Consider the following 26,879-nt stretch of genomic DNA (forward strand, 5'->3'; position numbering starts at 1 on the left):
CCAGAAAATACAATGGTTATGTCCTTCTATTCAATCTAAGACATCGTAAAAATCACCCAATTTGCTGCTTAAGAAGATTTGGATCAAGATTGGTTTACATTTCTGGATAGGAGACAGAGAATCTTAACCTCTAGTTGTATCATTCCCACAATATCGATCTCTACATATTGGTATCTTACAATAGTTTGTGGATGTTTCTTTCCGCTTAGGTAGGCAATGAGATAGCCAGAGTTGGGGGCGTCATACATTGTGGGATATCAGCAAGATAACCGCAAAGGGAGGACCGAGACGTTCTACAGACATCTTATGAGATAGAGATATAACCCTTTACGATTTGAGATTTTATCCTGAGCACAAACACGGCAGACAAGTCGAGCTTACGCTCTTTGACCATTATCAACATGACCTACATTGTCGGCTGCTTGTTAGCGCTCTAGTGTTTGTAGAGCTATCTGCCACACAGAACCATAACTATTCGTATTGAGTTCGATTGCGCAATGAAGGTCAAGCTACTATTGTTGCCGCACTATCCACTACTGTCAACCGTTAGAAACCATGCGGTAATCCATTCTGGCCAACAACGTTGCATAACCGAAAATATTAATCACATTGTAGGCTCATCTAGGCTCGATTCTGTCTTGGATACTATCCTCCTGTGACTTGAGGAGTGGTCCATTGATTTTACAATCCTAGAAGACCTCGTACGGTACATGATTATTAGACATGAAGCAACAAAAGTTTCTGTAACAGGTTTTTATTTGTGTCAACACTGATGGTAGCGATGACGACTACATTTACGTAACTATCATTGTCTACTAAAAATTATCAGACACTTAACTAATTAATTCTCGGCTTAGCTATACCACGAGAAGAACGAAGCTCTGGCCTACATTAATAGTCGGCTAAGTACAGAACCTGATTCAGATCTACATCTCATAGATTACAAGGTACATCAATATTTCTCAGATGGTTACAGGCCAATCACAAACCTGTTCTCAATCCGTTGTACCAATTTAGGTCTTAAATTAACTAAGGCAGAGAAGCCAAACCGACAAGCTAAGTAAAATCAACAAACAATTATTTATCTATGTTGCAAAGTGAAACATTTTGACACATTTGCAGTATTATAAATTAATATCTAATTAATTGTAAATGTCCCATCACAAATCCTAAAGAATAGAATATTTTGTATTAAATACAATAGTCTGGAATGTCATGTTGTACCGCATTAATGCAATCAAGAATGTCTTTGATTGAGTTCACAATAATTCCAAAATAATGTGCTAATCTAAGTTCAGAAGAAATTTAGTAATTCCTGTGAATAATTTTAAGAAATAACGCCCCTTGAATTATATATGCATACAACTTCAGGCTCTGGGTCAGTACTTTTCAGCATAATATTTTCAAAAGAATATCTGCAAACTATAGTTACAATCAATAGAACATATAGCTACACAAGAAGATAGTATCAACACAATAGTTTCTGTATAATACAGCGGTTATCAATACTTATGTTCCTTTATTAATAATATGTATTCGCGCAAATTTAATCTCCACTTATGAAGTGTAGTCACGATCAATAATATTGGATTCACCAAGGAGCCTTATCATTTGGCGGCCCAGGAATGATGACCTTAGTAAACGAGAATAGATGTACTCTTGCATTTAATCATGTATTTAATTTAGTGGTTTGCTCGAGGTATCCCCTAGGACTTTGATCTTACATCACAGGCAATTGCACTACAAACGAAGTCACGATGAAGCGTCGATAAGAGATAAGCCAGCGCAATGGTTCAATATTTGTGCACACGGATGTACATATATCCTTGGAGTGCAGAAATCATGGTATTATAGAAGGCTTAGACTTAGATGGATAACAATATGAAAAATATCCAAAATCCCTCTTATGAACATGTCAAGATTGTTCATTCAATACACGGCTTCAGTTTTGACGCTAGGAAAAAATCTATGTATTCTGACTAAAACACTGGTCATTCATGGGTTCTGTATTGTCCGTTTTGGCTCTTGGAACAAACGTGTGTTCTGACTGCGAAACAGTGATCAAGAACGGTTATTTAGGAATAAAGATTGCGACCTCCTGTCTGCTATGTTGTTTTACTATAGTATTCACGACTACATGTGGGTGCCCTCCTTATAATAATGTATAACGAAGGATAAAATTTGTCTATGGTTGCACACTGAATGGATCAAGAATCTCACACTAAAAGAGGCAAAGACCAAACTGAAACATATTCTAGGTCACAGCCCTGAATAGATACACCTCGCCATCGGTTTGTTCGCTGATTATAATGAGTACGTAGTACACTTCTGAAATGAAATCTAATGCAAGAAAATACAGCGCTTTACAGATCAAGGTTTCAGATTCACTTTAAACTTCAACAACGAGATCGTTATATTGATCCATATTTGGTATAAAGATGTGTTTCGCGCTGGTTCACGAAAAGGCTCCAATCTTTGTTGACATAATTTGATGAACTCGGTTAGGGAAAACTGCCAGACCATTCACCTTTCGAGGCGGGTGGGGGTTTGATATCGTTATTTGAACTAGAATGATTACATTTCATTTTTTATCAAGAAAAATAGTATTAGTGGAAAATAATTGACGTAATTAATTATTTCACTTCGAATTAGAGAAAAAATAATTGCGAAGGAATCTGGTGGATTGATATCTCCGCCACCGCAAGCAACTGAAAGTATATTTTCGTTCCCGAAATGTTTTTGATGTTTACACCTTGTACATGGACTACATGACTTACAATGAGTAGAGCAGAAATTATACACTGCAATTGATTGTATTTCATACTTTACTGTAACTCTACCGTAAACAAGAATCAAATGTTTACAAGGTCATGAATCTTTCGCCAACTAAGGATGGTCAAGATTTTATTAAAATCATCAGTTAATAACTCAAGATAATCAAATGTTTAAACGATATGAATGTGCACTCACCTTTACAAGTACAGCATTGAAGAAAAATGTCCACATAGTCCTCGTCCATCAAAGCAATAATATTCAAAATGTAAGATGATGGTCATTCGCAAATTGTATTTGAGATGTTGTGTACCAGGCCTCACCCCATTACGTCATTAAAGGTTTGTGGACTTCGTAGGTTCTGGCAAAAGCAGAAATCTACATCTTCTTATAGAAGTTGTTTATCTAAACAACTTATACGCCACTCTGATATTATAGTCAACTGTATTTTATGTAAATACCTATAGCCCAAAAAATGGGGTTCTATCAATCGATTACGTCACAAAGTAGAGCCACGTGACATGAATTTGCCAATGACCATCATCGTGCATTTTCAACTATCTATCTGTTAGTATTAACTTCTCATCACTATGCGTTACGTTCATCATCATCCACACTATTTAATTTCGTTAGTGGAAAAGTGCAGTTAATTTCCATCGAGGCATATACATTCATTCTTCAACTAAATCCATGCACAGTGAAAAAAGTATAAACACATTAAATAATCTATCAATTTTATGTGGCGTGTAATAAGCTCAGAACTCCAAAAAATGATCATTGAAAACGAGGCTCAGTCAGAAAACTTAAGAAGAAGGTACGTTCAATCACAAGAAAAATTTGATATTTTATCCGCTAAAAGGTTATTGGTTCTTCACCACAAAGTTCTTTGAATAAGCCTAAAGGTATAACATATTTAAAGAGTGTCTCCTAAAAAATAAAGATTTGACTTTTCGCCGTTTAAACAAACATATCCTTCTAGCTTACTGTCAGAGAAAAGCATTTATGATAAACCATCCTCATAGTGCGTGTTGGTACATGCCTAGGATCTATAAATGACGAAACATAATCACTAAATTTATTCAGATTTTGAAAAGAGCTTCATTCGGTAGATCATAAAAAACTTAATAAATTAAACTAAAGTGACAATTCGAATGCATGGTTTGATGCGTACCAAACAGGAAGGAAACAGTGCATTTTAGGGGCCAATTCTGCATTTTTTTCAACACGAGTCAAAGGTGATTAACTCTAGGATGTATTTTTTTGTCCCTGGTCCTTTAAAAGTATAATGTACCGCTTCATATGAATGCCACTGAAACAGATTGCTTCGTGTGGATAGAACAAATGTCTACGGCACGAGTGAAACAATATTTTCCCTTGAACACAATTTACAACGAGACGTGAGTCTGTTATCAGCAATTGCAATAAAAAGGACCAACAAGTTTATGAAAACTGGATCAAAGCAAAGAATACAAAATGTATAGTGTCAGTATATTTGTTACGGGAACTAAATTTTGAAAAACAAGGACTTTTAGATGTAGAAAGTTGTATCGCTGGAAAATAAAAGCGAGTGTCTTCTGCAGTATCCTCCAGAATAAATCCCTTGTATAGAATATATGTGTGCCGTATTATATGCTACAACTTGTTTGATATACAGGTTACTTTTATTACTAAATTCATATAACTTGACGCTAGACCAATAAATCTCGAACCATCTGAGGATTGCGTACCACAAGTTTGACGGAAAGAATATGGTCGACAATGCACCCATTCCTCTGAGCTTTAAAAATTAACCTGCTCCATTATACTGCAATTAATCGCCTTAACAATTGGGAGCTGAGATCGTTTAGTTGGTCGAGCGTCAGACTCGTGATGGATGAATAGCGAATTCACTAACCGCCTTGGCCAAACCGGGTTGATTACTTATATGTTAAAGACACATCGAAGTTAATTAAAATGACCAACATCTCATTATGATCAAATATTTCTTAATATGCATTTCTTCATGATATTAATTGGCTTGTGACATGTACTTTATTTCAATTTCCACACTTCATAGAGAGCTATATCAGGGTCTAGATGACTGAATATTCGAATGTTGGCATCGCGCTTCTGCGGTATCAGGCTCTAATCGGTTCGAATTGTCGCGATCGGTGGCTTACTCCAGATACTCCAATTACATCGTCACTAACGATCACAATGTGGACATTTAAGCCTCCGATAGACCTTACAATGGTTTGCAAAAACCTGCTGTATAATTGTCGAGATATGAGCAATGTTTACCTACGATGAAACAGTAAACATATTTCGTACTATATCAATTGTGTTCATGAAGCACTCAAAAAAGGAAATCAAACTTATTTGATATATAAACAAGAGCAAATGGTGCAAATTCGTGCTGTTATGCTCGCCATACAAACACTGACAGAAGTACTTATATCGAATGATTCCGGGTCATACTGGACCTAGCATTAACACATAAGTTAACATGTTATTGAGGCTTGGGGTCATACGGAAATTAAATGTGTATGTGGTCCATATGTTTAACATGGGCCTTTGTTCATATAGTCTAAATAAAAGTGATTATATGGTTAAAAATGTGTATTGATTCAAACGGGAATTGTAATGGTAACGTGCTTTAAGTCTCAGTTGTCAGCAACATAGACATAGACAAACAAATAAAACACATATACAATGCATAGACAGACACATATGGATGTCACTGAATATTATCTATATGTTCTAGAGATATGGGTGGCCCTGAAACGGGTACTTGGGTTTTGTAATAAAAGTGAGTTAACGAACGTGACGTCTCACCGGTCTTCGTTTCCTTTACGTTTGTCGCACAGGGTGTCCGTACAGCAAGACTCTTCAGACAGATGTGGCGCTCAACATATATTCTTCGCTTTCATATAGATGTGTCGGTTATTCTGGTAAGGGCCAAATGGTGATCTGATATACATCAGATAATCCGGGTTAAAGAGCATCCCAGAGACGAATATGAATGACGATATGATTGCCAACATGGAATATCTTGGGTTCTACATTTGAAACAATGAGATGAGCCATTTGTATTTATAGCCTGAGACTGGATTTAAAAGGATTGAAATGTTTCACCATTACAAATCTACCTTACGAAATTCAGTTTGAGTGTGAGGCTCTCATCCAATCAGAAGAGACTGGACGCGTATCTTCATATACATTATATAAGTTCTTACGCAGTTTATCGATGCGGTATAAAGTATGGCTGAAACCATGAATAACATGTATTGGGGTACGCCTAATGTGAATACGAAGAGAAGCAGTAGTAAAGTTACAAATGTAACTGTAATGTTTCCAGAAGAATTTTAATTATTTACATGAACACGAAGTAGCACTACTTCCATCAACTTTCATATCGTTACCTTTAACTGAGTATTTTAGAAAGAAATAGAATCAAAAATTATAGACTATTCACAACAATAGAAATAAGCAAATGTATTTGTTATTTAAAAACAGCAACAGAATGAGGAAAGAAAAAAGCGACAATCGAAAATAAAAAGACCAGGTGCGAAGGAGGACAGAAGAATGATAACAAAAAGAAAGCTGTGTGTGCTAGAATACATTGATAGTGGTAACGTAACTGAAATAATTTTATCAGACCTTCAAGTGCGAAGCAATCCAGCTATTCCCTCACTTCACTCACTACCACCAACAGAAGCAATTACTACTACTACTACTAGTATTACTACTTGTACTACTATTACTACTACTTCTATTACTACTACTACTACTACTACTACTACTGTTGCTACTACTACTAATAATAATATTACTATTAATATTTTTACTACTACGATAACAACAAAAGTAGCAGGAGAGGAAGGCTTACGTGGCCCGTGGAAACAGTTTGAAACAGTTGAAATAAATCATTTCGAGTCCATAAGTTTGTCAAAAATAAAAACGCAACGGTCTTTATTCCTCACCACCAGCATCATTTATAAAAAAATGTACTACTCCATTATTGGAAAATCAAGTGAAACTTGAATCCCTTTACCCCATGACTGAATAATAAACAGGTTTGAGAATCTAATAACACATCATACAATTCATTTTCGTCTTTCCATCCTTCTTTCATTCTCTCTCTCTTTTTTTTTTACTTTCTTCCCTTTTATGACTTCGTCCTCTTCCGTTATTTTTCCTAGTGTTCTTGATTTAATGCATGTATTCACACGGATGAGTTCTTTTTTCTTCTGAAGACATATGCACATTCTTTTCTTATTGATTCGTCTTCTTCTTTTGTGTGTTTTCTTTTTATATACACACTTCGAAGACAAAGGTTATTTCTGCTAATAATGATAACAGGTATCTTTATCTTTGTCTCCCTTTTCTCCTGTAACTCCTTTGCTACGACCTTGTGAACATGCTTGTGTCAAAAGGTCTTTCTCCTGAAACATATTGCAGATGTCTTGATCGCGTTAGTTACAGTAATAGCCAGTCGTTTTCTTTCAAATGATTCTTCGCAAATCTCCGACCAGAATGGTAATCTGTTCTGATTCTTCGATTCTTGCTGTAAGAAAACAGAATAAATATTATCAGAGTAAGAAACTAGTCTATATTTTTATGTATATTTAATTTAATTTATAAATTGATTTAATTTAATTGTTTATTTGTTGTTGTTTTGTTTTGTTTTTGTTCCATTTGATGCTATTGTAATGCAGTTTTGTGTACTGGATTTGATATTTTGCCGAAATTCAATTCAGTGTTTCGTAAACCTAATTATAGAAACTTTGTAACGTGTGCTGACCTAGATTCATGAGTTGAAGTAAACAATTTTTGTATCAAATTTCTTAGAGTAGATTGGTAGGGTGAAATCGAGGCCGTACTTAAAGAACGCAACAAATAACATGTAACAATTATTTCAAAACACTGCTTTTACCAGAAGATAAACCTGCATCCGGGCAACTGTTTTGCGCAGTGGATAGATTTAGTATTGATGTATTGAGAAATATTTTTTTTCTTGCCCTAACACTTGAGACGTCAAAATATTTTTTGTTGTGAACATTTTGAATTTAATTTTTAATTTTTATTCAAATTATTTTAATTATAAGAGATTATTTTTCCCTGGAAATACTTGCGCCCTAAATTAAGTTTTGGACAAAACAGTTATGGAATATTATTTTCTGTGATTCAACAAAGAACTATTGACACATTAATAGTACACTGACTACAGCATACATCCTCGCCTTCCATTTTGGATTTCATCGGAATTCGAATTCATTTTCATTAGGAACTTTTAATACTAGAACTTTAATTTGTAATTATTGGATTATTCTTGGATTATTGTTTTAAATTTGATTCTTAAAACTGTAAGTACCTTTCCTCATTTTGCTTTCTTTTTCTAGGGAAATAAATTATTTGTTAACTTTTACAAAGCTTGTTGTCTTTACTTTTTTCTTGTTACTGTTTAAAATAATCTAAATACGTAATAATATATAGACATGGTACGTTTGAAACGTAGTCAAATGAAATTATGCAATTAAGATAAAATGATCGCAGTCTACTCCAGTGAGAACCTAGAAGATGAAATAATGAGGCAAAGACGTGATGTATCACCTTACACGCAAGCTGAACACCTATGCAGTGAAATTTTAAAGTTCAAGTCCGAAGAACCACCCCAGAAAGTAAAAGCTTCCATCACGCATTTTGGGTATTTCTTATTAGAGACACTGAAACGACAATGTCAAACAAAAGAATATGGCCTTTAGATATTTTTCATCGTGCAGGAAGGGTTCAAGTCTCCCGTATGGATCGAGTTTAGTACACCATCAGAATTACACCCCTAAAAAGGCATTGACACAATTAAATACTTCCGAAAATCAAATGACGAGCTGAATATAACCGATGGAAATTTACGCTCTTAAGTAGTTGGCAACACAAATATGTGTTATTGACGGACATTCGCAGTGCCTAGTGCAGCATCATCCATGTTAACTTACAAATTCAGACGTGCTTAGTCAGGGCCATCTTCGTCGGCCAAACGAATGCCGAGAAGAATGAAACCGCAAAAGGGGAAATGGGTGTTGGGTACATTCGACTATCAGACGGAGCAAAACAGTGCAAATAAGCAGAACTCCTGTTTGTTGCATATCTAAAGAAACCATCTGTTGCATTCCAGAAATACAAACATTTAAAAACGTCTTGGCTGCTTGCCATACGTTAAACTTGTGTCCTCAAATGGTTTGCGGAGCTTTGGGTTTTGGAGACCACGATTCCCCAGACCGAATATATATAGTCCCGTGTATCATCACCATCAATATTAGCATGTCATTACCAATATCAAATGATTTCTTGGATACTAGTACTGCTGTGAGAAATGTTCTTAATGATTTTCCACTTGGCATCAATACATTCAATGCGGAGAGAGAGTCAGGGGTTGTATATCGTTCAAACATTGCACCCAAATTGTAGACTTTGAATATCAATCCCATTTCCGAGAATATGACAATGAACTGGTAGAAGACGTGGAGACCACACAGAAAATGTGGCAATTGTATTTTACATTTCCTGACTGAATGTACCCAATATACTGGCATTTACGTCCATAATTTCTGCGTAGGTGATCAGGCTTCCGAGTAGTTATTATACATACCTCCTCTTAACCCTCCCAGTTGTATTAAGTCTCCAGTAGGACGTGACAAAACTTTGCGACTCAGCACTTTTCCCGATTTTGCCGAATAGATCTTAGACGGTATCGACGACACTTGGAACGAAGATCACGACGAGAGTTACGTGCACTGTAATCAATGTGCAGTTGTCAGGGAATTTTATACATTCTTTTGATATTTATTAAATACATGTACTCGGGTTTCGGTTTTTGTGTACAACACTGCCCAATGGTCAAAATTATGTATACTGTACAATATTTCGAAACAATGTGTTCGGTTTAATCTATGTTGCACCTGCGAAGTGCTTCCGAAGGAAAAACCCGATATGCATCAAGCGCACACGTGATGTAAGGCTACATCGACTGTGTATAAAATACCTCAACGTAGGACACAAACATTACACTACGGAAACGTCTTGTTTGTGAGCAGTCTACTTAAGGATTTGCAGATCTCCAGCTGTAGAGGTATGTGAGATATTTTTAATTTCGTATGCATATTGTAGGTTATAAATATTGTTTTACCACGTTGTTATTTGTATATTTTCTATGTAACTCCGGCAAATATTTTATATTCTAGTATTTAACTTAGCAGCAGCTATTTATTAGCAACAAAGTTGCTTTTTATCAAGAAAGGTTTAGTGCCATTATATTCATATCCGACACAAGTACGTTCACTTCGGAACCTGTTTATTGCTGTTTAATGTTGTGCCGATAAAGTTAGTTGTATAGCTTACCATATATAATATCAGTATGTGGTATCGTATATGCGCGTCTCATTCTTAGCACACAGTGTTAGATTTATTTTTTGCTGATCATAGCTGACTGGGTAGCAGCTGTAGAGCGAACCAAATTAAGATCAAACTCTGCTGTTTTGGCTGTTTTTCTACCCAAATACAAAACCATATAAGAAAAAAAAAACAAATGCCATACCTTCCTTTAGCATTAGACCGTCATCCAGACTTGACAGTATTAAAATTGATCTTTCTAAAATTCTAAAAATGTCCATCTCCGAAATACCTCACTGGCTACTTAAAAAAACAAAGCACGTTTTACGCTACACGATGAGACAAACCCTTAATCTTCGTCAACTATTATCATGAACTGTTCACCGAATTTCAAAACTACACAAGAATTTATACTGATGGATCGAAAAGTTAAGAAAAGGCTGCTGCAGCCTTCGTTAGTGAAATATACACAACAAAAATTCGCTTGCCACATCAATTTTTTTCAGCCGAAATAAGAGCTATATATACTGTTCTGCAGTATATCGAAAACAAAAGCATTTTAAACAGCATTATCTTCTCCGACTCACTATCGGTACCTCAGTCACTACACAATAGAAAACTGGAGAACCCTTTATTGACCAATATTTTCGTCAAGAATACTGAGCTGAGTATCTCCCACAATATAGTATATTGTTGGTTACCCAGCCCTATTGGTAGCAAAGGTAATTAAAGCATATCGCGCTACTAAAATGGCCCTATATCTAGTACCATGCTGTTTTTCAACATACTATCAAACTGTCTTTATGTCAGAAGTGGCAGACATCATATAATGATGCAGTGAGTAACAAACTTCACGCCATCAAACCAACCCTAGGAGAATTGACTCCGTCATAAAGAACTATCCGTAGGGAGGAGGTAGTCATTGCAAGAATTAGAATTGGTCAAACGTGACTTATATTATAGAATTCCTGAAAGAAGTAAACATTCATTCTAAACTATACTTTTTATGCCATCACCTTGAGTAGTTTTATGTAATGTGCATATCGTCCCTTATTTTCAATACCTTTTCATCTGTCTTCATTGCATACACAATTTACATTACCCGTTAATCGGGAAGTTTTATTTATTACCGTTGTTACCATCTTGTCGTGTTACCTTTAACTCTTTCGTTTTATACCTCTAGTCGATACGAAACCTTTAACCACTTTAAATAATCCCACATATGATCTTTTGTCTGGCGCTAAATAGCCTAACAGTGCTGGTGCGCCGTAAAAAATATAATCAATCAATCAAGCATTCAAAGTTGACCATATCAGCTGTAGAGCTGACCATAGCTAATGAGAGTTGACGGAGTAGCAGCTGTAGAGCTCACCATAAAGCTGATCATACCAGCCGTAGAGCTGACTGAAAAGTGTTTGGCTGGTTGAGAGACATGTAATTGGACGTTGCTGACCAATTGGTGGGCGCTGATTGCCTGATTGACCAAGTGATTCAATGGTGGTCGGTGATTACCTGTAAATAAATATTGTATGATATCTGTCATGTTTTTGCATCATTTTACTATTTGATTAACGTATATCTGTTTTTTATTATTTGAGTGAATACGTCATTTTTACTATATGAGTAAGGTACAGCGTTTTCACTATTTGAGTAAAACACATCATTCTTTTCGTCGTGTAAATTGACTGTGAATCATTACTATTTGTCCTTTTACTATGTAAGGTCATTTACCTGTATATTCATTTCTGGTACATTATTAGGTTCGTGCGGATTGTATTAACTTGTCCAATAATTGGATATTATACAGGCACGTATTAACCATAATTCTTTTTTTTTCATTTGAGTCATTCATCAATAAACATTGTATTGTATCAGCCATCATTAGTGATTCCGACACCAGTAATGGCTCGAAATGTCTTAATAAACGACAGACAAGTTCTAATAAAATATTGTTCAGAACGCATCATCGAATGCACGGCAGTTACCACGAACTTGTGATGAATTAGGTCGAATGCCTAATACGTCTGGAATGACAGAAAGGTTAGTTCCCACGCTGTTTCAATACCGAAGCGAATAAACATGTTGTGCTATAACATATTCCTGACGTTCATTATTTTGACCCAGACCGTATCTACACAAAACTAAGAGAAGCATTCTACTCTTGGTCTCAGTCTTACGCTTTCCAACCGCTTGACTTCTAGGATGAAATGGTAATGCAATGCATATCCTATCTGGATATATTCAGCCGTTCCTATAGAAAATTTCGACAATTATGTTTTGTATAATTGAGGCAACAAACCTTTGAAGCAAGCTTCTACCATCGAGAAATACTTAGACCAACAGTTAAAAATTCATACGAAGTGCTAAGTCTAAGAACTGACACTGAACTATCTGTAGAGTCAAGTGGCAAACGTTGCTCTCTTGAAAGAGGCCCTGGGGTCAAGAAAAGATCAATACCTTTGCCTGATTACATTCGATCCTCAGAGCATTTGATGTTTACAAAAGCAACACTGTGTCATTCGTCCTTTAGAAATATTAAATCCAATTATATACCAGCAACCAGAAGCCAGTGCAGCTTCCAGAACACACAATTTTACCGTATGGACACTGACTTGCAGTATTAAAACAGTACGACTTCTAAGACCAGCCTTTCATTACGAATACAAATCTAGACCTAAAAATAATATGAATATTTCATAAGAGCAACAAGCGAGTGAGGCCTAAGTCATCAACAACTCCGTGTGTGCTACTGAGTCCAGGGCACTTTCACCATTAATGACGATTTCGACACATCCTGAATTGAGTGAGTCCAGTGAGGACCTCTAGTGAGATGTTGTGCCTCGCGATCAGATCGATGCTGTACCCTGTGACTTCATCAATGCAGCCCGGCCTGGCCACTTCACAGCTGTTACCATGGAATGCAATGTCGTTCCTGTAACCATCAAAAGGTGTGCCGTTCATTAATGTGTCTAATAGCAAAATTGATATAACATTACCTTTCTGTTTTACTGGCATATGTGATGTCGTGCGTGTCCCTTAATTGCGGATCGCATCATGTGCATATTGATCTAGATACCACCATTTCTCTAATGCCACGCCCCCTCGAAAGAGAATTCACGTTTTCTGTGACTCTGCCATGCTATTCTGACTTTGAAAGCAGATTTCATACTTTGAAAAGGCAATGGCCTCAATATCAGGATGTACATACATCCAAATTATTAGAAAGAGCGTGATTTGTTTACTTCGAAGAAGGAGATAAAATCCAGTGTTTCAGCTGCGTTGTGTAATTTCAAGAATGGGAGTATAATGATACGTATTACCTGGACGCGTGAGAGGGTCTCCGCGATATTATTACCATCATTTGATCGGACCAAAGTAATAGCATCTTTATGGATAATCTAAAAGAGGGCATTCATCGTTTGCCTCTTAAGCAAAGAAAACGCATTTCCATAGCTTGTTTCAAGACACACATGAAATGCAAAGAACAATGACATCCTTTACAATACAGTTTTAACCAGTGGTACCTGAATGTTATAAGAGGATTGATTCTTATGAACATTTATAAATGGTCATACATCCATCAACTACCCACGAATCAGAAGACTTTGTATGCTAATACTTTTCCATCCAAGGCGGTAATAGTACACTTATTTCCAAAGGACACACAAAAGGGATAACAAAAACCATTTCCTGTAGAGGATACTTCTTCACGACGTGTGCGTCTTACTTAGTGAATGGTCTGATTTTGTAAGATTTACCACTCACTATCGTTTGTTGAAAAATTGTGGGTATTTCCTCCAAAGGAAACACATTCCCGCGAATGACTAGTTTAGAAGAGCACATTTAATAAGTGTATTTGTAGCTGCGGAAACACATTTACTCTGTGTTTGCCAGATTCAAATGCGACACAAAGTCTAAATCATTTCTTGATTTTTAAGTCATTGTTATGTCTAACGTATACGAGACTGATTCTTAAAGAGAAACAAGAAATGATACGTGGATAAAAATGCTTACCATAATTACGAGACCTATATCAGTCGTGTGTATCAGTACTCAGACCTTGGAGGATTAACAAGACTTTTGGCAGCTAGTGTTTCCATTGAATATTTGGACAACATATCGTGTGCATGTCAGTGACTACTGCTCTTGCATTTCGTTTCCCGCACTGTGGAGTATTTATGGACAGTACATAAAAATACACCATGGTCACTCCTACAATTATAAATATGCACGAGACACTAATTTTGATAAAAGTGTCGAGATTTCAGATCAATATTTTCTACTTCTTTTTAAGGAAAACATTCGTTGCGCTTTATCGACTATTCGTGCTTTCCACGAAGTGTGTATGGTTTGTGATACAAGAACAGTGTACAGATGGACGTGATTGGAAAAAGTTTGGCTTTGATGCTTGAACACAAGAAATGGTTGAATATGCCAAACATTCGCATCTCCGGAATTCATCCTAGATTAGACGTTCACTTACGACCTGTACCATACCAGAATTTGAAATTCAAGGCCATGTTAAAATTAGAACATGACAGAGGATATCCGTTACAAGTTCATGCCAGTGCTGTCGTAACATAAAAATGAAAGAGGCTGAATAACCACAAGAGACATTAGAGACAGGGAGTGGAGTAGAGACTAAAGAAATAGAGCGTATGCCTAAATTTCATGGGACACACTTACATGTAGTATGTTTAACAATGACGTGTTTATATTCAGCTTGGACAATTTTAGTTTGTATCGTATAAGAAAACTTTGTTATTTTTCTCTTAGATGGTTTTGTATTTTAAATTGTTGACGTGTAACGTTGTTTCGACATAATTAAACTTGTTTCCAAAGTATAAAATCTCTTTTATTGTAGATATCATTCTCCGAGAAGGCAGCACCATAGCTGTCACTGCTACATCCTCCTCTTCATCTGCTTTTAAACTGATTGACGAAATGTACGATCAGCAAAGTTCGATGCACTGTATCCCCGTTATACCTCTCATGTTGAATGCTGGACCGAAAGGATAAGGCGATACTGAATTAGCCAATACCGTTGATCGAACAAAAGTCAAATTTGTTTGAATATTTACATCAACGTATGGAGGGTCATAGAAAAAGTGGCAATGGGCGCGCACTTTGTTTCTGTAAAGTCAATGAAAGTCCATTTCGTTTGTAGACGGCATTCCTCACGAAGACGATGGGATCGTGTCTGGCGAGAGTCAGGCTCATCTTGTCATCTTCGATGACATGATAGGATCAGATGAAGGGCAAATTAAAATTTGGTTTACACAGAAAGACATCCTCGTAATGTTTACATTAAACATAATTTATTTCAACAACATACGGCACATCGCACCATCCGAATCAATGTCCATTACTTCGATTTGTTTATTAGTCCTAGAAATAAATTTCATGTCCAGGTGTAAACCAAACAGTTATGATTTACTTGGTTGCAATTTGCTCAAGAGTATACCTATCATACCCGTACTTACTACTCGATTATAACCAACCATTCCCGAATATCTGAGATTTCTTACCAAACTTTTTCACAACTATTGTTAAGAATTATGTCCCGTCATTTACACGCCTCCTTTGGTGTCTCTCTAAAGAAACGATAAAACAGCATGCACCTATTTTCATTCAAACAGTCGTTGATACATCTTATTTTTAGTCTTACCTTCCAGCCAAATTTATTCGTGCGATGTACGACATCAGGCGCGAACAGAGTATACAATTCCATGCCCATTTTTCAAAGCAGGTCTCAAAGTAATATTATGAATGTTTAATTTGATAAAAGGTCAATTATTTCATGTCATCAATCACATTCCTCATCAAAGCAAACGCTCTTGGAAAATATAACGTGCCGTCTCCAATGCCTTTTATTTCGCTGTTGACAATGGCATCAGCCAAACCTGATTTAACTCAAGTATTTTGTAATTTGATAAAAAAAATGGAAATCAATTGTCGTTAAAAATTGTCCTCAACAATGAACAAAGTCGAAGACAGAATGGGAGTGTTAGAAAATTTACTCGATTTCTGGAGTCAGGAACTGTCACGAATTCCTGTATAAGAAGAAGCATTCTATACGATTAACTAAAGTGCTTTTGGTCCAATACTAAAAGATGTTAGCTCAAAGAAGTAAACAACCCCTCTTGGTTGTCCACTTGCACCTTCCTTGTTGGCACCTTCCCACCTTCAGTAGGAGAAGAAATACAAGCGTGGGTCAAACGGATGATGGCGATACCTTCTTCAGCAGAAGTAAAAGGAAAGAAGAGAAAAAGACTTCAAACAACCTACAAACTACACTAGTATAAGAGTAGTATCGGTGAATACTGGGATAATTATCAAGGAATTGCCATGGAGGCCCGTTTATCTAGGAGTTGCTACAGTCCTGATCCTGCTTATAGAAGAGGTAAACAAATTGTATCGTGCTGCAAGAACCAAACTTAAAATGGTACATTTATCATAGGCGTGAGATGCTGAGAATGTGAATATGCAGTTGTGCTTGTAGTACTGAATAATCAGTTTCATCAGTCATACAACCAAGTCATGATTCAAATCCTACTGAATAAGCTGAACCCCAAGCAAATCGTATCATAGCCAATGAACAGGCTGGTTTCAAATCGAGACGTAAAACTATGAAACAAATCTTCAACCTTAGGATACTATGTGAAAAGTATCACTACATCAATAGGACCTCTATCATGTCTTCAATGACTTTACGAAGACTTTGAAAAGTTGGAAATACAACCTTGTACGTCACCATGTAGATATACCACAGAAACGCAAAACTCATCAGCACTGTAGAAAACTTCTATGACACGGCGACTAGCGCAGTTCTCGTATATGTCAATAAAGGAGATTGATTTAGAATCACATTCGGAGTAGGAAAATGCTGCCTTCTTCTCCTACTCTCTTCAACAACTACCTGGACAGGATCATATCCGAGCCATCTTGGATGACCATGGGGTCGGCGTCAGTGTTTGAGGCAGAACAAACACAAGCCTAAACTTCGATTATGATATCGATAGCTTATCAAGTGGTGAACAATAACTGGAAACCTCAGTTAACTGTCGCAACCAAGCAGCACAAATGTATGGGATAGACACAAGCCTTTGGTACCTCGCCCCTAATAAAGGTTCCAAACCTGAAGCGCAGGTTGAGCTGCGCTGGCTAAGATAAAGCCTATTTAAAGGGACAGCAGCATCACGCTTGGATCTAACATCAATCTTATGCGCTCCCTCGTCATATATATATAGAAAGAGTTCAATTCTTGAAAAGGAAAGCCACGATGAAACAACTTTTCGTAAACGTTTCTTTATACTGCATGTATCATGTGTACCGCGGAATCGCTAGTCAACAAGGAGAAGAACCAGAAGAAAGGACGTGTTTGTTTACTAACTGAAGAAAGGTAAATAGCACATATATCCTTGCGATTGCTGCAAGTCAGAACTCGATCTGTTATCGTCTTTGACTACCCTAGCTCCGATTAAATTTGAAATCAAAGGAAAGATCAATTTGAATAGCAGTCACAACTACCTGAAAGACAACATTATCAAAGAAGACAACACCCGTACTGTTGGCGAGGCTTTAGTAGCGCCCATCAATAACTGTATGCATGCGTTGTTCAGCATGGTCAATGTGTACTTGAATATCAAACTCGTCAGCAGTTTTCTTATCAAATGCATGTTTGAAAAGTAAGAATAGAACATGTATTTAAAAAGGAGAGAAATGATTTATTTTAGGTGCGCTCGATATTTCGTGTACATGTCTTTTGCTTCTGTGTGGAATAATTATATTTTTCATAACGGATGTCATCCTACTCGCTCATGTTTATTGCATATAAAGCGGTGCAAGTTTGGAAGACACTATACCAATGTCATTCACTCCGAGAATACCACACAGGGAAACAATATACCGGCAATCACTGCAGAAAGGGTATAGAAACATTGGGGAAAAACTAAATGCTACAATACCTGAACTTCCTCTTTTCCCACAAAATCTGAAATAACCCCTCAAAATAGAAAATAACTCAAAAGAGAGATGAGATCCAATAAAATATGTCAAATAGGACCAGTCAAGTCCGCAAACCGGCCTTCACGTTATAATCCCCAGAGTGAAAAGGGAGTATGGCCCCAGACCCAATAAAACTTAAATAAAGCGCAAATTGCAGATGAAAAAGGGATAAAACTGAAACTCTAACAAAAACTAAATTGCATTAAATTGATCCCAAAATGAGCAACAAGTCGTATCGTAGCAAAAGACCAGGACCTTACAAAGCAAAGGCTTCCAGCCTGTTATTGATCGACTACATGGACAATTTTATCTCCATTTTAACAGCACCAATGAAAAAGATAAATCCAAACCCGCAATTAGAAACCCTAAATGTAAGATAAAACAACCAGTGTAAGGCCAATCAGTACCAACACAAACAAGAGGAAACTAGTAATTGAAAGCCTGAAGTTAAACCATGTGCCACAACCCATAAATTAACCAAGCAATAGTGGAAACACCAAGAACTGTAACCTGAAGAAACCGACCAATAATGAGAAATACAAAGTAACCACCATACCGTCGCTCCACATAAAAACACACAAATATGAATGACAAAACAGAAATTAGAGGTAACCAAACCAAACAAAACCCAACAAATCAACAAAACAAAAAATATAATAGCAACAAAAAACCACAAAATACATACAAATGTCATTCCAAGGAGTTAACATTATAAATAATAAGCAGATAAACACAAATTGGCAAAGTCAGTGATAGGGGCATAATGACAGAACTCTCGAACATCCACAGGGGAAATTTGTAAATCATTCACCCTAGGAGAAATTATATTGTTGTTTGATGTAACACTATACATTTAGTGGCCTAATGTGTATAAAGTCCTTTTAGATGACAATCATCCCTGACAATTAATTAAAGCCAACAAGTTCAACAAACATACTGGAAAACCAAAACCATTCTATCAAACACTATTCATGCTAAGTGATTCAAATACGACTCAAAGAAGTAACAGAGAAATTACGACATTTTCGCACGGGTGTGCAATCGATACTCAATTTAAGAGCAATTTAGGACATCATTCCGTTCTATTGGAATTCCACCAAACTCCTCCCTTGTTAGCTAGACTTGGCGCTATATTAAAATTCTAAAGGTGACAGATATGTAAGTCTAAATCTCAATACTGTAATGAACTAAAAGGGTGGGGAAACTAGTCCATCAACGCTAAAATCAAACAAAGATGCGATACGTGCGAATTATTTCACACAGGAAGTTGTGCAAGAGTCTGCATAACACCGAATCATTGCAAGGTCCAAAACCAAAATTTGACCTGGGAACAAAAAAAAATATGATTGAAAAAAATAAAATATATCAAAATGCAAAATCTCATCCTCGAACTGGGAATATTAAAAAACAAACGTCACACAATCAATCCATTAGGAAATATAAAACCAATCTCCATAAAGAAACAACGCGAATCCTCTGCTCAATCAGAAAAATAAAAGGAAAATAACCCTGACACCAGAGTGGAAGACTACTAAAATCTCAACGTCAAAAATCAAACAATTTAATAGGTAGTGAAATTCATATCCCAAACTGTACACCACACATCTAGTTAAAAAACGATCAAAGAAAACCCAGGAAAACTAATCGCAGTCGCTAACGTGATTACATACATCTGAAATATACTAGACTGTATTACTTAACAAAAGATAATCTTACATTCATCGAGTAAACATATTCCAATAATTAGCTATCTGCTTAACAAATACTTTACTAGTAAATAGCCATTCTTAGAACTGCAAACAAATCATCGAAATCACATCATATTGGAACCTTAGGAAAATGGTCAAAAATATTCAGGAACTGATTATAAATATTAATAATGAAGCAAATTAACCTTTCGTAATATGCTCTTATTGGACCTCCTTAAACAACACCTCTAAATGTACTCCGAAAATCACTATGTTCCTCTAAACATAGATCCCAGTGGAAAAAGGAAAGGGATTGGTAACCTTTGTCAGAAACGCTCTCTCGAGTATGGAAATGGGGGCCACACAACACACACAACACACATCATGATGTCCGAATACCAATCAATAAAATACATTTTGTTTAGAAACATTAAATTATCGTCAATATATTCGGCCAAGACAGATTACAAATGACACGACCAGAAAGATATCATACAATTGTCTGGTACTTTAGATGAATATGCAGTCAAATGTGGAAACTGTGATACCCACATGGAATGATGCGGAGTGACCCACTTGGATAAGAGAGGGAGAAACATCTAAAGGTGGATGACACAGACCATCCTAGTTGTACTAACAATGGTACCCGTACTATAATACGTTCAGAAAACGGGTCACGCTCAGTAATTGACTTAACAATATGCCCACCATAAATAGCAGATATTGCTGATTGTGAAGTTCACTAGTGAAGCACTACAAGAAGTGACCCTTCCTAGTACTCATCACACTAAACATAACAACTTGCATAAGTAAAGTAGCCACTAGTCCAAAATTGAGGTATGACAAAGAGAATTAGGAAGTACATTAATCCATTTGTGAGGGTACTTCTAATGGTCAGTTATACTACGACAGCATAGATAAATTCACCCACTGAAGCATTGTCTGAACAAATGATACCCAAAATAGGTGGATAAGTGCAAAACAGTTTGTGTCATTTTGGAATGGTACATGCAAACATGCAATCATAAGAACGAGCACTTAATACGTTCAACCATACTAAACAGTCCCACTACTTCCTAAACTGTAACAAAAAGGCATAAAAAGGTGAAAATATGATTTACATTAATGTGGAAGGAAATCTACTCATCGATAAAGTATGAAACAAATGACAATAATGTATGGGCAGAAATCAAATCAATCAGCCGACACGCTTCTCCACTTCAAAGCCTCCAGGTAATATGATAAATAGAGCAAAGCAAATAAATCAGACACCCGGAAGACTAGTAAATTGCAACCATGCTACTAGATTTCAAACATCATTAGAAAGAGGTTTGAACAAAAGTACCCAAACTGTTCTCAGATAATGGTTTGTAGGCAAGACCCTGAAATATATATCTCACCATAGAGGAATGGAGGAAGACGCTTAGCCGAAAAAGACCATTTCACCTTGGAAAGACAATATGTGCACAATAAATAATAGGCTAAAGCACCATCACGCGTGTTGCAAACAATTATCCCAAAATCAAAGGTGGTTCTGCATTAAAAGAAATTCCCTAGAACAAACAATCCGCTTGGAATCAAGCACAAAACTGGCATTTGACGCCAAGGAGAAATATGATCGTAACATTATCGCTGTTTTTATCGACCTTGATAAACCGAATGATCTAATCTGGACTTAAATCTTAACTGCAAAGTAAAACCATTACTTTTTCACAGGCTGTACATATCAACAGTACATATCAACCTATAATCGATTTTCTAACAGGCCGGGAAAAAACAACCAGAGTATAAAATCAATACTCAAAGTATTATAACATGTTAGATAAAATACTGAGCCTTAAAATAAAGCATTTAAGGTGTAACAGACGGGAACCATTAGATCCCGCAAAATAAAGTAACATCATTAGATAAATGTTGTTCAATACAAATGAGAAGAAGGAAGAATAAGTAGAATAATACAAAAGTAGAAGAATACAAAAGGCTATTTCAGGGTCATCCACATTTATATATGCTCACATATATGGTGGCGCTATAAAATCTAGTCCACGTCATATGTTCTCCGATATATAGGGGCATTATGCAATCTAATCTGGGTCAGACATATTCCTTTACGAGGACGTTCATGGGGAAAGTGTTGCCAGAGATGATTCGATAGCTAAATCAATCGTTACTGGTAAACATTTAAATGCATTGACATCTGATAAAATTAGTTCCAGGATGATATGACAGGTTTGCTATACTGCTAGTACAATATAGAAATATTTGGTCTTTTAAAATGTATTTCATCGTCACAGTAAAGGATATGTAATCCTTATTTCAGTCGCACAGTTACATAAGATAGCTAATAATATACAGACCGTTAGAAAGTTTATGGCGCTATTGAATTTGTGATATATGAGTTAAGACTCCAATTTAAACATCATCATAAATTACGTAGAATAAATTTAGATCAAACTTTATTATATTGGTGGCGACAGTCTGTTCTTGCTACCAATTGACATTGTAATGGAACAAGTTATTATCGCAGCAACAAGTCGAAGAATTTCATCGCCTCGCTCAAGCTGGTTTTCAGGCCCAAAGTAAAGGCCAAAATAACAGAAGCGGTGTTGTAAAGGAAGATAATAAATACATAACAGTGCTAGCGGGTTCGACATACGTATATAGGTATCATATCGATTATGTTACACCATTCAGATATGTTATTGAGATATAAATGACATTCAAATGACAATGGCATTTTAGAAATGAAAAAGAAGCAGTATTGAGGAAAAACATTATATATCATTTTCTATAGTGATGTTCATGGTTGTGGCCGCGTATGTACTTTGCCGGTTGCACTAGTGTATCAAAACCTCAAATGTATGATTGTATTGTAAGTATACGTCAGGATCTCCATTAATCACAACTGATTCTTTTCGTAGTTGTATCAAAACACATGCATATAACCCACTGATGCCAAAAACAAGTACAATCCCAAGTTCAGCAAGAAAATACGCACTTTTAAGAAGCAGCTCTATGACCTACAAGTAATATCAGTCAGTGCTGATACTGATTAATGCCTAAATGAAACAAATAATCCGATTATATTTCTAGACATTTATTCGGGCAAGAGATGAATGAACAGGATGAGGAATGGCTTCATGTTCTCCACTGTTAGCACCACTAGATGCAGTAATCTTACTTAATTTTAGATAGACAGAGCAACGGTTAGTGTCGTTATTGCTGTTTATGTATGTATGTATTTTCACCCTTCTGATTGCGAAAGAAGGTTAATCTCTCACTTAAACGGAGTTTAAACCTATTATTCTCTTGTTTGGTTTTTTTCTCTTGTTAAGCCTGTATATATTTGTTCATTTTATCTATTCTTTCACGTAATTACGATATCATCGACATCATAATTGTAGCTCGCTCTGATTACTTTATTTTCTCACTCTCTTTTTCTAGTCGTTTCTATATTCACCGTCACATATACATTCTATTTGAAAAGCTTTCTTTTCTGATGTGACAAAGTAAGTCCTTTATTTCATCTTATCTGTATTTCTTCTTCTGGTGTAAATCATCTTCCTGTAATTTCTTCTTCGTATGGAATAAATACTCTTTAGAAAGTTTGGTCTTCCTTAGCTCGGGCTTCTCATTTTGTGACAACGTTATAAAGGCTTCATTTAAAAAAATCTTTCCTTTAGATGGCTAATCCATGGAAGCTATGAAAGACATAACAAGACGTAAACTCTATTTCAGCTGAATTTGGAGAGGGCAAACACGAATGAAGTAGGGGTATTCCAAACGCAACATACGACACGATTACTGGTGGAAAAATCACTCAAAACTTAAGGTAAATAATAAAAAAGAAATAAATAAAGGATACTGTTTGAGATGCATGCCCTGCTGATATTTCCAAATCAGTATCAAATGTTGTAATTTCGATTGTGGCCTCAAAAAAGAACACATTTTTAATATGTTTTATAGACAAAGTCGACAACACGATAAGACAAGATAGAAATTATTAAAACAAATTTAAAAATATATTAATCCAAATACGCTGAGTGTATCATGTTGGTCTTCATGACATTTGGAGATAAGGGTATGTGTTAAAAATGCAGTGCAAAGCGGATTTGAGAGTATACTTGTAACAGAATCTAATTTTTCATACAGAAACATGTTTCCACAAATATGTAACTGCTCTATGTATTATGCATACATTCAATTTAGAACGTTTGCTTGAAAACAAATATAATTATTATAGGTAAGACAAAACAAGATCAGTGAGAGGTGATGAACGAGATTATAGCCCATAAGCTGTATGGTTTATAGCAAGATGTTTTAAAACGTAACTTGAATTTCAACTGCTTCAACCACACCAGACCTCTTTCTATACTCTTATACATGACAGAAACACACCTTTGCTTAAACCTGGAACATAAGATGTGATCTCTATTAGAGCTATATTGAATGCCACTGAGATGATTTTCTCCACAGTATTGCAGTTGTAGAACAAAGCAATTCCATTTCTGATATATTACTAACCGAATGGATGTATATGGAGTGGACAATGGACATGTTTTACAACTTGAATATATGACATAGCCCTCAGTTAATATATACTGACTTCAAATAGGGCCTTTTTTAGGATTTGAAAACAATATAATGGTTTTATCAGAGATACTAAGTATCTGCATCATGAGCAGCATAAGCAGGAATAAGAATTAAAACCCATATGAGATGCATTTAAAAAAAAGATATAATTCTGATGCGTTGCACATCACCTTTCATTATTAGTGAACATTACATTAGCGTTTTGATTCAACGTAACCCAAAAGCACCTCTATACACTTTGCCTGTCTGGTTATAACTCTCGGATTGCATTTACCTTTCGATATTTAGTTGATAATCTGCAGAAACAGTAGCTGCATACTATTTCTTGAAGTGTATTTTGTGTATTACTCTCCAGTAAGTTTATCAACAAGGAGAAATGCACAATTGTCATTTGAATAGTTGTGGTATAACGTTTCGTCTGGGACTTCATCTTAAACTATGCCATGTATTTTGCAATTCTTTGGTTATTCAGTTCAAGTTTATTTCCGAATTGTCGTATTTCTGACTATGACATTTTTATTCCCCTCTAAATCCCGTATCACTGTTAGAATTTTGTGCGACCTAAAAGGTCTGTTAATAGGCCGCCATTTTTGGTATTATGGTCGCCAATATAAAAGTTCTACTTCACTTCTTTATGTTAATTACACCATCCATTTCGAAATTCATCTAACTACACGAGCATTTCATATTCAGTCATTAGGCCGCTATGTTGCTTTAGATCATTACGTGTGTTATACCGCTATAATGACCGACAGTGCTAAATGTTCGTTAGACCCTATATTATTTCCTTTATACCTATACTATCAACCAATGTTAAATTCCCTTTAACATCGTACAGGCCCTATTCAGTCATTATAATAGCAGTCCATGTTGAATCACCATAGGGCCCTAAAGTGACCCGAAGTGACCCGAAATGTCAAACCTATGGACGTTTTAGCATGAAAGTCTCTTTAATCCCATGCCGTCCCAGTATAAGATGGCAAGTGAGAGAAAGTTTCAATTCTTCAAGGAAACATACAATTTTGAAACAAACAAAGGAGAATACCCGACTGCCCATGTTCAGTTGATGATGATTTTACACTGATGACATTCACCAAGGCTTTGTGCTCTGGCTATACATAATACATTGCGTGGCATATAAATAAACATCATTTAGATGGACAATTGCAATACATTATAAACAAAGTTAACTACCTAGTATAAAATAGTACGTTGTAAGCATTGAGTGACTTTGATTAATTATATCGACTTGACAGATCAGGGGAAATGTGCTGTTTTAGTCGAAGAAAATGTAATTTGTTCTTACAATCAAATCTAATACAGCCTTAAATCAACAAATCGCCTCACGAAAAACTATTGTTTACATTTTGCAAAAAATAATGTCATAAAGGATTATTAAGATTATTCGCTGTTGGTACAGGTATTGTTACCATAGGTCATTCATCGTGGGAGCTCCAAGTTTTCATAAGATTATCAATTTATTTGTAGTGCTTGCACGATCAACGACACAACTTGGAATATATTACGTAATAACCATCACCTGTATGATAAACTGATTTCGTATTTTGGGAGGTTAAATTGGGTTACCATTCCAACGTAGTAAAGGATATCAATAAGTAAATATAAGACGATTAAACCAATTAATGTCTGCTAAATAAGTTTGTTCCTTCACCCTCTCTCTCTCTCTCTCTCTCTCTCTCTTACTCTCTCTCTCACTTCAAACAATTCAAGATTTTTATTTTTTTTATAAAAAACATATCAACTAACACACTATATGACTAACTAGCTAACTCCATACATACATACATACATACATACATACATACATACATACATACATACATATTGAGAAAACTGTCCTTGAGGATGTCGACTACTAAAACCATACGATCACACCCGTCTATGTAATTTTAACAATTCTTATGTCAAGATGAATTTTATATAAATTATCATAATTAAACCCCAAGATCTGCCATTCTCTTATGCATCATTTTGTTCAAAACCCTAGTTCAACCTACCTCATGTTATTATGATGTTTGATGCAAACAATAACAAATCCATCCAGACGATATGAAGAATTTAATAAAAAGGATCGACCACAAGCCAATCCTCCAATATTTTCAGTTTGTTTTCTTTTTGTTTTGTTGTTTTCAGTTTGCTTGTACTTTTGTTTCTGTGAACTGAACACTATAAACTGTTGTCATTCTATTGAAAGGAGATTTAAAGGCAACAAGCATTATTAAGTTCGTTAAATATATTTTCCCTACAATACAATAGTGAAAGATTATACAGAACCTACAATATTGCAAATTAAATCCCAAATAGTCACAACGGTATGTAACAAGTCCACATATATCGAGCATTTCGTATGAATTCCACAGATGATCCGAATGATTTCCAAAGTTGAATGTTTTGATGTACCGTGAGTCACCAATGTTTAAATATGACAAT

Source organism: Sinohyriopsis cumingii, chromosome 12 (assembly GCF_028554795.1).
Source record: "Sinohyriopsis cumingii isolate HCF-2022 chromosome 12, ASM2855479v2, whole genome shotgun sequence".
In the NCBI taxonomy this organism is placed as follows: Eukaryota; Metazoa; Mollusca; class Bivalvia; order Unionida; family Unionidae; genus Sinohyriopsis; species Sinohyriopsis cumingii.